Raw genomic sequence first — 13,392 nt, forward strand, 5'->3', positions numbered from 1 at the left:
GATCTTGTCGTCCCGCCCCCCGGCAGCCTGCACCGCGATGGTGTAGATGCTGAGGAACTCCGATGGATGCGACTTGCCGTCGTACTTCTCTGGTACGTCTGGCTTGAAATTCTTCATGCTGGGCCACTGGACTTGCCGCAGCTCACGAGTAAACGCAGGACAACCTACCGCGTACGGCAAGTCGCCTGGTTCCCCTGGCGCATGCATGTCAACAGAGGGCCCAGCGCGCTGGTCTGATTGACGTCGCGCTTCTGTTTGGCGCTCGATGGGAGTACGAGCGTCTTCTTGCTGTCGTTCGTGAAGAACTTGGCGCTGATCGCGGCGAGCTCGTGGATCTGATGATGCGGTGGAGTCACTGTCGAGGTGGATCCAGCGAGTCGGCGATCTTGGCCTTCGGGGCGGAGAGTGCATAGAGGTTGCACCCCCACCGGTCTTGTCGCCACCGGCTTGCGCCTGGCTGACTTGCCGCGGCTGCGACGTGCTCGGCTGCCGCTGAGCGTTGCCGTTGGCGAAGCCGATGAGATTCTGAAAGGTGGCCCTCCAGTCGTTGATCTTGTCTGCCGTTGGAGGGTAGTCCAGGAGCAGTTGAGCTCGCGCCAAAGCTTCTGCTACAGTGGCGGGTGGTGGTGGCGAACGGTGCGAGGAGCGGGATATGCTCGGACTTCTAACTATGTTAGAAGGAGCAGTGTCCCGTCCAGGCGACCGTGTCTCGCTCGCGCCAGAAGGTTGGCGTGCATGGTGGTCTTGAGCACTCCGAGATCCACCAGCTCGATCTTGGTCCAGCAAACGCATGGTACCGTGAGCACCATGACGCTGCCGGTCCCGCGCCTCATGAGATGGGCGCGGTGCATGTACGGACGCCGAGGTCTTGGAGTGCGCCCGGTCGTTGTGGGAGCCGGCTACGCCGCCGATGGGCAGCGCAACCTTGTCCTTGGACCTGGCAGCACCGTGAGCTCCCTCGTCGACGCCCGTTCTTCCGCCGGCGTCCGCCCCATCAGCCGTTTGCTCCGGTGGTAGCGGGGCGGATGGTGCAGCCGCCTCCGAAGCCTTCTTCTTCGGCGGCATGTTGATGAAGATGATGAAGATCTAGCTCGCGTGAACGCCGGATCTGGTTCACACAACCTCGACGCCCCCTACCTGGCGCGCCAAAGATGCCGGGGTACTGATCCACAAGCACCTATGGGACCGGCAGACCGGGTCCCTTTCGGTTCGGCGGGGGCGGAGGTCGTGCAAAGAGCGGATCGAGGCGAAGCACACGAGCAGTTTACCCAGGTTCGGGCCGCACGGATGCATAAAACCCTACTCCTGCTTTGTGGTTTGTATTGATTTCTTGCTCGGGAGCGCGGAGTGTTACAGTACACACCAGCAGCTAACGAGACCGAGCGTGAGTGTTCTCCGAACTAGCTACCCCCCTCTATGTTGCGCATGGGCCTCCTTTTATATGCTCAAGGGGTCACCGACAGGTGGCAACGGAGACGAAGGGTAAAAATGGAAAGGTGCTGCGGTAGGTACAGCTACCTGCTACAGCGTATCATACCTAACCCTGACGGCAGGGGACAAGGGTATTAAATGCCCGTCTGTGTCGCCTAAACAGTGCAAAAGGGACCGTCAGGGACGCCACCGCTCGCCACGATGGCAAACTTGTCAGCGCCGCTTGCCACCGTGCACTGCTGGCTGCACAGCCTCCCGCCACGCACGCTTGGAAGGGTCCCAGAGCGACACGTTGGTGGATGTGCTGGAGCGCGGGCACATAGTGGTGGCTTGTCGCGGCAAGCGCCTTGCCACGGTCGTTGTCTCGTCGCGTCCGGGAGCTTGTCGCTCACCGGGCCTTGCCAGGACGCGCGGCGCGTCGCGGCAAGTTTCTTGAGATGCCTTGGGTGGCCTTCCCGGCAAGCTCCTCTTGCCGGGGTCTTGAGATGCCTTGGTTGGCCTTCCCGGCAAGCTCCTCTTGCCGAGGTCTTGTCTCCTTGGCTTGGATACTTTGTTCTTGAATGGCTCCAAAGGAACCACGGAGGACCTTGGCGGTCACCCGGCAAGCCTTGCCGCGGGATGCTGCGACTGCCCGTGCACAAGTTCGGGATACTAGGGTACCCCTACTCTAGTACACCGACAGTGTACCTCTTAATCATCCACTTCTCGCTATTCAATTATTCCGGAGTGCTGAAGATATCTTAGAAGACTCAAGTTCCATTCTCTATTCGCTCAAGTCCTTTTGAGGATGTTATCTCATTCAAGCCATTTAAATCAACCGGTGCAATCTCGTTTTCAAGTAATCATTCAACGGTGTTTCTTTTGAGTGGGCCCTAACCCCCAAGTCTTTTCCCAGGATCTTACCTAAATCTTCTAATTTTCCCCGGAGCTATTCTCAAATTCATTTCAAAGTTGACGTAAGAATGAAATACCATCAGTCAAGTGTCCTTCTCTAAGATCTTTCAAATTATTTTCATCGTTGGTTCAACCTTTCTATTCTTCATTCCGGAGTGCCTCTATAATTCATGGTGGTGTTTTCTCGTCATTATTCCCGAATTTTGAAGACTGAAGAAGAGTTTCTCTTAAATCTTGCTCCGTTCTCGTGAAAATTCATGGTTCTATTTTGATGCCATCCTCTCATAATTGTTTTCGATTGTGAGAATTCTTTTCACCCATCCGGAGTAATTCATGAGTCTTTTCAGTTTGATTCTTCGGAGCACATCATCTCAGAATTATTCATTCTCAGCTTTCAGCTCTCATTCTCTAAATCTTACCGGTGCATCATTCGAGTATTCTCTAATCAGCTCATGATATCCTTGTTTCTCGTGTATCTAAATTCTCTCAAGTATCTTCGTTCATTTTCTAATTCTCCCCGGTGTTTCTTTATCTTTTCTTTGTTCATCTTCAATTCTTACGGTGGTTCGTTCAAGATTTCTCTTCTTTGGTTATCATATCAATTCATTCGTTTTTTTCCAATCCCACCGGTGGTTCGTTGAAGACCTTCCCAAGTTTTCGCTATATCTCTCTTAATCCTTTCAACGAGAATAAGTAGTATGCCAAATCCATTGTTTCTCATCAATTTAATTGGTGAAGGATTGACATAATTTAATTCTTATTCTTGTTTTCATCGAGTAAATTCAATTCCTTATTCCGGAGGTTAATCAAAATTCTCAGTTTCAATTGATTCATCTTTTCTTTTCCTGGAGTTCCAAGTTCTCTCAATTATATCGTCGCGAAGATCCATTTAAATTATTGCAAGGCCTCACCTTGTGTTTTCAACTTCTCTTTCTTTCGTCATCCTTTTATTACCGGAGTTCTTCATGGAGGCTCTACATGGTGGCTCGACAAGGACTCTTTTCAATATTTGATCGTTCTTCAAGATTTCTCTCGAAGTTTTGATCTGCCAAGCTATACTCAAAATAGACATGGTGTTCAACACATGTCTTGTTTTGAGGAGTTCAAGCATTCTTCATCTTGCATTCCGAAGTGCAATTCTTTCATATCTCATCTTTTGAGGTGGTGTTATGTCACTCTTGACAATTTCTCTTCGTATGTCATGATTCAACAGTTGTCAGGAATGGGATAATTAAATCCATCATTTTCTTCCTTGGAGTTATCTTGGTATAGATTTCACCTAAAAGCCTTCCATTGAGAATGTTGCCATTATGGTGCTTATCTATGATCCAATTTCCGCTTTTCATCTCGATGAAGGAGTTTTTCATCTCCTTGTTGATATCAATCCAACCTATTGCTTTCGTTAGTGGCAGAATTTCACCTCAAGATTTCGGCATGTTTTCCATAAGCCCACAACAAGCGTACTCTTTTCGCTGTTGGTTGTCCAACAACTCCTTTCGACCCTTCTCCTAAAGATGTTTTTCAAGCTCATTTGAGGTAGAAAATGTTGTTTTCCCCTTCGTTCTTTTCATTCCATTCTTTTATTTTCTTCCGGAGGCTTTGTGATGTTGTTGCTATTTTCACCCATCATCTCGTTTGTTCAAAGATCATGTTCTTTTTGTGCTTATCCATTTAACCGGAGTGTCGTGTCCTTCATTCAAGTTCTCTCATCTTATCAAGTTTTTCCATCCCTTCTCAACTGGAGTGCTGTCTGAAGTCGTTCTTACCCCTTGTGCCATCCTTCCAATTGTTCCGGAGGCAGTGTGTTGTGATTTCATCAAGTATATTCTCATCTTATCAAGTTCTTATTCAATTCCTTTTCTTTTCAGTCGGAGTGATGTCCAATTTATATCATTCTTATTCCTTCTCTATCTTGTTTAACCGGAGTGTTGTGTCCATCATTCCTCTTCTAACCGGACTCTCATCCAAGTGCTTTCATTTTGCCAAGGTCATATTATTTACCTTCCATTCCCAACCGGAGTGTTGTCGTAATTGATTTTTATCGTTCCTTGTACATCTTGTTTCAACCGGAGTGCTTGCATGTACTTTTTGTCCATTGTAGCCCTTTTCTTATGTCTATCAACCTACAAGGTTCCCGTAATGTTCCTTGTTCCACTTTTCTAACGAGGTGTTTCCAACTTTGGTCATCTTCGTTGTATTCTTTCTTACAATTTGTTCAACCTCGCAAGGTTCTTTGGTTTCACTCTTTTGTCAAAGGAGCAACTTAGTTTACCTCTCCTCTTCTCTTCCTCTTCCGTTTCTCTCCGGTGCCATCCTAGATCTCGGGACAAGATCCTCTCGTAGTGGTGGAGTGTTGTGACGCCCCGAGACCGATGCGCCAGGTGTCTTCCAGTTATTCGCTAACGTTGCCATGTCTTTCGCCTGCATGTTGTATCTTGTCATGTCATCATGTGCATTGCATCATCATATTTTCAAAAACTTGCATCCGTCCCGGTCTCCTCGTTCTTTCCATTATCCGTTCTGAGCCCGAACACACTTGCACGCGCCCGCGGCACCTCTGAAATACTATTTTATAAGTGGCTGGAAAATGTTCTCGGTATTGTAACGCCCATGACGCGGCTATATCTCCCACGTGTCGGAGCACGACTTAGAGTCATAACCGCATTGTAAGCAATGTCGCAACCCTGTTCAAGAATTTCTCCGATTAACCAGTTAACTTGTCGATTAATCCCTACTCATAGGGTCATCGAGTAGCCGATAAACTGATAAATCGTCCGATTAATTGATTAAATGGCCGATTAACTTGCCGATTAGCCTATTAATCCCCTACTCGCCAGCCAACCGAGCAGTTACCAGTTAACGATTTCCTCAACAATAGTCGCAAGTGAGGTAATCTTCACACAACCCATGTAATACATAAGGAAAAGAGATACATAGTTGGCTTACAATCGCCACTTCACACAATACATGAATAAAACATTACATCAACCAGATACAAACAAAGTCCGACTACGGAACCAAAATAAAAGAAGACTACCCCAAATGCATCACAGATTCCCGATCGTCCCAACTGGCTCCACTACCAATCAACTGAAAAATGGAACAACATAACGAACACGGTCTTCATCGAGCTCCTCCTTGAACTCGGTTGTGTCACCTGCACGGTAACATCGGCACCTGCAAACTGGTTTTGGAAGTATCTGTGAGTCACGGGGACTCAGCAATCTCACACCCTCGCGATCAAGACTATGTAAGCTTATAGGAAGGGTAACAGGTATGAGGTGGAGCTGCAGCAAGCACTAGCATGTATGGTGGCTAACTTACGCAAATGAGAGCGAGGAGAGAAGGCAAAGCGCGGTCGAGAATCTATGATCAAGAAGTGATCCTAGAACAACCTACGTTCATGCATAACTCCAACAACCATGTTCACTTCCCGGACCCCGCCGAGAAGAGACCATCACGGCTAGACACGCGGTTGATGCATTTTAGATAAGTTAAGTTTCAGGTTTTCTACAACCGGACATTCACAAATTCCCATCTGCCCATAACCGCGGGCACGACTTTCGAAAGTTCAAATCCCTGCAGGGGTGTAGCAACTTAGCCCATCACAATCTCTCACGGTCAACGAAGGATATTCCTTCTCAAAAGACAATCCGATCAGACTTGGCATCCCGGTTACAAGACATCTCGACAATGGTAAAAAAAGTCCAGCAAGACCGCCCGATGCGCCGACATCCTGATAGGAGCTGCACATATCTCGTTCTCAGGGCAACACCGGATGAACACTACGTACAGCTAAAACCAGCCCTCAAGTTTCCCCGAGGTGGCGCCGCAAGTGGCTCGGTTTCGGACCAACACTGGCCTAGGGGGTTAAAATAAAGATGACCCTCGGGATGCGCGACTCCCAAGGGAAAAGGCTAGGTGGCAAATGGTAAAACCAAGGTTGGGCCTTGCTGGAGGAGTTTTATTCAAGGCAAACTGTTAAGGGGTTCCCATTATAACCCAACCGTGTAAGGAACGCAAAATCAAGGAACATAACACCGGTATGATGGAAACTAGGGCGGCAAGAGTGGAACAAAACACCAGGCATAAGGCCGAGCCTTCCACCCTTTACCAAGTATATAGATGCATTAATCAAATAAGAGATGTTGTGATATGCCAAGAAAATATTCATGTTCCAACAAGGAACAAACTCCAATCTTCACCTGCAACTAACAACGCTATAAGAGGGGCTGAGGAAAGCGGTAACATAGCCAAACAACGGTTTGCTAGGACAAGGTGGGTTCGGGGCTTGGCTTAACAATATGGAAGGCATGATATAGCAGGTGGTAGGTATCGCAGCATAGGCATAGAAAAAGAGTGAGCATTTAGCAAGCAAAGATAGAAGTGATTTCAAGGGCATGGTCATCTTGCCTGAGATCCCGCAAGGAAGAAGAACGAGTCCATGAAGAAGACAAACGGACGTAGTCGAACGGATCCTCACCAACGCGACGTTATCGGAACTAACCCGGAGAAACAACGCCGGAAAGAAGCAAACAACATGGTGAACAATCATCACATAAGCATGGCACGATGCGCAAACAAGTATGATGCATGTCCGGTTTAATGAGGCATGGCATGGCAAAGTGTATAAACAATCCTACAAATTAAGTGGAGCTCAATATGCAACTCCGTTGCATAGTGATGAAACACCACGTGACTTATTTAGTTCCCTCTCGTTTATGTACTCAACAATATTAAATGTTGTTAAACATGGCAAGAGGGTGAAGCAAATGAAAACTACCTATCTAGGAAGGTTTAAATGAGGCCGGAACAACAAACAACAAGTCTGGAAAATCCTCACGTGCATCTTTCAAAGTTGGTACTGTTCTGCCCTATACACAATTTTATTGTTAAACATGCAAAGTGAAGCCACCATGTTAAACTAGGTATATTTCTACCCCATTTACATATAAAGTTTGTTTAAAACCGAGCTACGATTAATTAGTTATGAATTAATCATTTTAGCAAGTTATTTAAGCAAATTTAAACAAACAGCATTTTAAGCATTTTAAACATGGATGAAAATGACATATTATGAAACTAGACAGAAACCTAAGCACATTTCATATATAACTTATTATAATCCGATGCACCATTTGTGAGTTATTAAATGAATGAAGTGCAAGGGTTTTTATGCAAATTGGCGTTCACAGGATAATAGGAAAAACGTTTAGGAGAAAAAAAATATAGAGCTGGGCCAAATCTGGAGCGCTGCTCACATTGGGCCAACAGGGAGCTGGCAGATCTGGGCCATGTAGCGATCTGGCGCTGGGCCTCGGCAGGTTGGACGGTCAACGCACGGCGGTAGCGTTCGACGTCTCGGTCCTGAAGCAGGGGATCGGGCAGGCTGGACTTGGTGCTGGGGTTCGAGCTTGCTGGTTCGACAGGGAAACAGCGGCAGCAGCGGACCCGGCCGAGAAGAGGCCTGCAGGCGGCAGGTCCGGGCAAGGGGCAAAGTCCACGCGGGCGCGGCAGATCTGGCCAGTCCGAAGGTCAGGCAGGCGATGCTGCTCCTTCTGTTTGACAGGGAAGGGGAGAGCAGGGGAGGTCAGAGAAGGCAAAAGAGAGAGAGACGGGGACGTGCGATGGCGGGGTCTCACTGGTGAGGTCCGGCTTGGGATGGTGCGGACGGGAGCTCCTCTCCTGAACCAAAATGAGCATGGAGGCGGGCGAGCACTATTCCTGGACGGCGTGGAGGGAGGCGTGGGGCCTGCTGGTTCGGTCGTCGGGACGAGCTACTCCTGAACCCCTCAGGATCGAGCATAGGAGAGGCTCCGGTTAGTGGGATGGGTGGATCAAATGCGAGGTGATTGGCCTGGTTGAGAAAACAAGGAGGGTGGCGTTGTGGATGGATGGATGAAAGTGCGTTATATCGACAAGAGGGGGGGGGGGGGTGAATAGGCGATTTTTATGAAAGTCTTCAAAACTTGGGAGTTATGAAGACAAACAGTGAAGATTATGCCTATCACTATGCAGCGGAAGTTAGATTACACTAGGCCAGCCATGGTCATGTATTCAATAGAGTGAAAGCACAGTGACAAACAACTTCAGTGTAATAAGGATCAAGTAGGAAGAAGTTATGAAGCCAAATAGATCATGCATTCACGTTGTGAAGACAAATGATAAAGCAAGCATGCAATGACTTCACAATGAGTAACAGCAAGAGAAGGAAGTGAAGATGAAACCAGTGACTCGTTGAAGACAATGATATGTTGGACCAGTTCCAGTTGCTGTGACAACTGTACGTCTGGTTGGAGCGGCTAGGTATTTAAACCTTAGGACACACAGTCCCGGACACCCAGTCCTGAACACACAGTTCAGGACACCAAGTCCTCACCGTAATCTCCTTGAGCTAAGGTCACTTAGTCCTCGCCCAATCACTCTGGTAAGTCTTCAAGGTAGACTCCCAAACCTTCACAGACTTCGTTCACTGGCAATCCACAATGTCTCTTGGATGCTCTGAACGCGACGCCTAACCGTCTGGAGGATTCACAGTCCTCAAGTGTAATAAGTCTTCAGATCACACAGACAAGAAGACTTAAGTGATGCCCAATTTACTCTGGCTCTGGGTGGTTAGGGCTTTTCTCCTCACTAGGAATTTTCTCTCAAAGGCTTCGAGGTGGGTTGCTCTCAAACGACAAAAGCCATGCACTGAAATCTGAGCAGCCAACCGTTTATGGTTGTGGGGGTGGGCTATTTATAGCCACTTGGCAACCCGACCTGATTTGTCCGAAATGACCCTGGGTCACTAAGGAACTGACACGTGTCTCAACGGTCAGATTTCGAACTCTCATGTCAACTTTACTTGGGCTACAAGCAAAGCTGACTTGTCCGGCTCTGGACAAGATTTGCTCTCATTGTCTTCACTCGAAGACATAGGTTTTTGATTTAGGCATCACTTAAGTCATTCTGACTTGTTCTCCTGGACCCCACTTAACAGTACGGTGGTTCCTATGACTCAACAAAAATAAAAAGAACTACGAAAGATCTAAGTCTTCGAGTTCCATAGGCTTCATAACGTGTCTTCTGTTGTCATAGTCTTCAATGTGAATATCTTCATATACCACCTTGGACTTCAATGTCTTCATTCATTTTTAGGGGTCATCTCTGGTAGTAAACCGAATCAATGAGGGACTTCTACCTGTGTTTTCCTGCAATTCTCACAAACACATTAGTCCCTCAACTAGGTTTGTCGTCAATACTCCAAAACCAACTAGGGGTGGCACTAGATGCACTTACAATCTCCCCCTTTTTGGTGATTGATGACAAACTAGTTGAAGTTTTCAACGGGGAATATAAAGTGTGAAGTCTGTAAAGGAATTGTCATCATAAGTTGCAAGTGCTCCCCCTGAAGATGTGCATATAAGTTAATTTGCTTTTGGAATGCAAATGCACATGGCAGGTTGTACTTGTGGAGATCAGCTTCAGCTTATGATGACAATCTACTATGCATGTGAAAGTATATGAAGATAATAACATGCATAATGGAAAATGGACGTCTGCAGAATGAGATGAGTGCGGAATTTATCGTCGCACATGCGGAATTTATCTTCGCAAAAGGAGTGGTAAAACAAGTAGCAGACGACCATCGAGTTTTAGTGTTTACAACTCAAAAGAACCAAATGAAGCAAAACAAGAGTTGCAAACACGAAGCAAGTATAACAAAACAAGGCACCCGCCCATATTGACCCGCTTGAAGACTATAAACATCATATGCTTCTCCCCCTTTTGTCAGGAATGACCAAAAAGGTTTGAAGACATAGAGTTTTCTACGCGTTCCCAGGCGCAACAGGGTCGGTGGAGTTGTTTGGCGGTGCTGAGCTTTGAGGTGCTGAAGCGGGTGGTGGTGAAGTAGCATCATCATCTTCATCAATGATCCTCGCAGTGACGGTGGCAGCAGATGAGGAATACTCAGAGTCTTCAAGTGACGGTGTGTTGCGCATCACAGCCCTCCTAGGAGGTGTGGTGTCAAATTTGAAGCGCTCTGTGAAGCCATCCTCTTCAAGTTCAGCTTCAGTGCAGATCATTAAGAGCCCTTTCCACGTACGACGGCAAGTCTCATGCGTAACGAAGGCATTCTTGGTGGCCAGGTTTCGAAGACGATTGACATCCACCAAGAGGCTCTTCATCTGACGTTTCAGCCAGTCGTGATGCCTATCTTGCTTTTGGTGAAGGGCCACAAGAAGCTCTCGGTCAGTGAGGACACGAGCACGCTTCTTGGGTCTTGGAGCGTTTGTGCTATCTGTGACTTCAGTTGATGCTGGTGCACGTGTAGTGCCAGCCATAGGATAGACCCTGGACATGGCTTCAACACCTTCAACATTCTGCGTGAAGCTCTGGTGTTCGGCATTTTGAAGACTTATTGGTTGCTTGGCAGGCTCAGGGTATATTGCTTCAGCAGAGATATCCACATCTGGCAGGAAGATGCGATGGTTTCGGGCTGATACAAAATTGTAGAGTGCAGTTTGATCAGCCTCATCACCCAAGGGGCATAGATTTTTAGACTAAATAAGTCCGAGCCTGACGCAGCAATTTGTCGTATGAAAAGATCCTGTGCATTGAAGCATTTGCCATGCATGATATAGAATATGAGAGTCTTCATTGCACCCTCAATCTTGGCATGTGGAGAGTGTCCCTTAATGGGCCAGAGAGTCCGCCGGATAATATGATATATGGTCCTGGGCAGGTACTCTAGGTCTTCAACGAAGAACTCAGTTGGATAGGGTGCATCTTGAGGCAATGGCTTCATCGTTGAGAGCATCTGACTCATATTGGGTTCAGGTCTCTGAAATATGCTCTCAATAGCTTCAGAATGAAGTTGACACCCTTCCTCAAAGAATTCGCCTGGAGTGGGCAGGCCAGTGAGCTCAATGATATTGAATGCATTGGCTTCATGATGGACATTTTCGGTCATCCACTCCAGGATCCAAGTCTTAGGATCTCTGTTGTAGCCTTTGATGTGGAGAGTGGCATAAAACTGAAGCAGAAGCTCTTCGTTCCAGTGCTCTTCATCAGTCACGAACGGCAGCAGACCCACTTGCCTGAAGCAGTCCAAAGCTTCCTCAAGACATGATAGACCAGCAATAGCTTCAACCTCAAGGCGCTTGTGTGGGAAGATGCGACCTTGGTTGTATAAGATGCAAGAATAATAGCTGCGCTGTGAATAGCTCCAGAACCTGTCTGATACAATCCTTTCCCTTGAATAGGGGTTCTTGGAGCTATCGAAAAATGTGTTGTCTGCCTTGAAGCTGTTTACATCAAAGGAGCCAGGTGCTGATGCAGGACCTGGGAACCTTGGAAGCCTTGGGACTGGCTTCTGGACATGAGGCCTGTGCTCTATGTGATAGTCAAATTGTGGACCTGCAGCAGACTCAGAAACTGAAGTGTCTGGCTCAGTGGCTTCGCTGTCCGCTGAAGCATTTGGTGGGGCGGGCTCCACATTGGCTTCAGTGTTAGTAGTTTGAGGGACATCTTCAGGCACGTTCTCTCGGGGAACTGCATCTTGATGGAGCGAGGGAGTGAGTTCTGGAGGTGCTTCTTCATTGTCTTCGGCTGATGCAGCCGGAATTTCTGCAGACTGGACTTGAGGCCGTGGACCTTTGCGAAGCCTACGGAACGCAGACGACGCTTGTGGTGTCGGAGTGGGCTGGGCCTGAATGTCTTCTTCCTCCTGAGGGCGATCTGCCCATGACTCATCTTGTGCCATTGTCGTCAGAGGACGACCAATGCTGATGGGTTCGCTTGTTTCAAGCTGAGGAAGGGCTGCATCACCTTGCACATTGTCCTGATGACCAATGTCTTCAGCAGCTAGTGGGTCGGCTGCTGGAATATCTTCAGCGTCAGGTGCCTCTGTGGGAGTAGGCTCATGAACTGTTAGTCTTCTTTCTGCATTGGGGTGAATGACAGAAAGGGGTTCAACCATCAAGGGCTCTGTGGGAGCAGCCCTAGATTTCTTAGTCTTGCGCTTCTTTTTACTGGGAGCAGAAGGAGAGGCTTCAGAGCTCTTCCTTTTTCTGGCTTCAGCTTCTGCAGCTCTTGTCTTCTTTAGCTCTGAAGCTGTTGACCGGCTCTTTGGCTTCGAGCCAGTCATGGCGGTTGGGAAGACAATGGAAGTGGCTGCTTGTCTTGATGCCTCTGGTTCACTCACAGCAGGCTGCTTCTTCTTCTTTGCGGCCATCTTGGGGTCGATGCCTGGACGCCCAAGTGCCTTGCGCTTTTCAGCCTCGTTGTAGGCTTGAACACATTTGTCAGCCAATGACTTCATCCTTTCACGCGAGCCTTGAGCTTCAGCATGCTTTTTCAGAAAGTTTTCTTTGAGATCATGCAGCATGATTTTGAAGCTTCTCACTTCCTGCACGCTGAGACTGGCCATGTGCTTCTTGAATTGAGCTTTTTCGTGATCAATTTTCTGCTTCAGCTCAACAATGCGCTGAGCAATGGCCAGTTCTGAAGCAATTGCGCCTTGGAAGGCGACGCTTAGTCCAACAGGCAGCTGCAGATCATTGAAGCTTATATCTGGTGTGTCAAACCATTCATCAATGAAGCTGTGGATGATGCCGACATCAAAGAGATGCAGATTGTTGAAGATTTCCGCTTCCTCCTTGCTTTTGATGAGCTGTTCTAGTGCGTCATCGCCCAGATCTTCATCGCTTGATAGATCAATGGCTTCACTGTGCAGAATGGCAGCAGCAGTGAGCTCTTTGCCTGTGTGTTGCTGGGGCTCCTTATCCTTCAGGGGCTTGGAGATGCGGGATACATCTTCAGACTGCACAATGACTTCAGGAGGTGCAGTTTTCAATGGCTTTGCCCTTGAGATTTTTGAGGCAGGGGCCGGGTTCGAAGCTTTTGGTTTCTTTGTCTGCTTTGGCTTCGGCACAGCAGGAGCTTCATCAGACTCAAAATCAGCTGGAAGGTCATTCACAGCAGTCCCTTGGACTAAGATGTGGGTGATCAGGCCCTCAAGATTGGCAAACGGACCGTTGATATTGGGTTCCGCATCGCGTGTGCCATCTGCCCTTGGTGAGG

This window comes from Triticum urartu, chromosome 4A (assembly GCF_056163025.1).
Source record: "Triticum urartu cultivar PI428250 chromosome 4A, HENAU_Tu73, whole genome shotgun sequence".
Taxonomy (NCBI): Eukaryota; Viridiplantae; Streptophyta; class Magnoliopsida; order Poales; family Poaceae; genus Triticum; species Triticum urartu.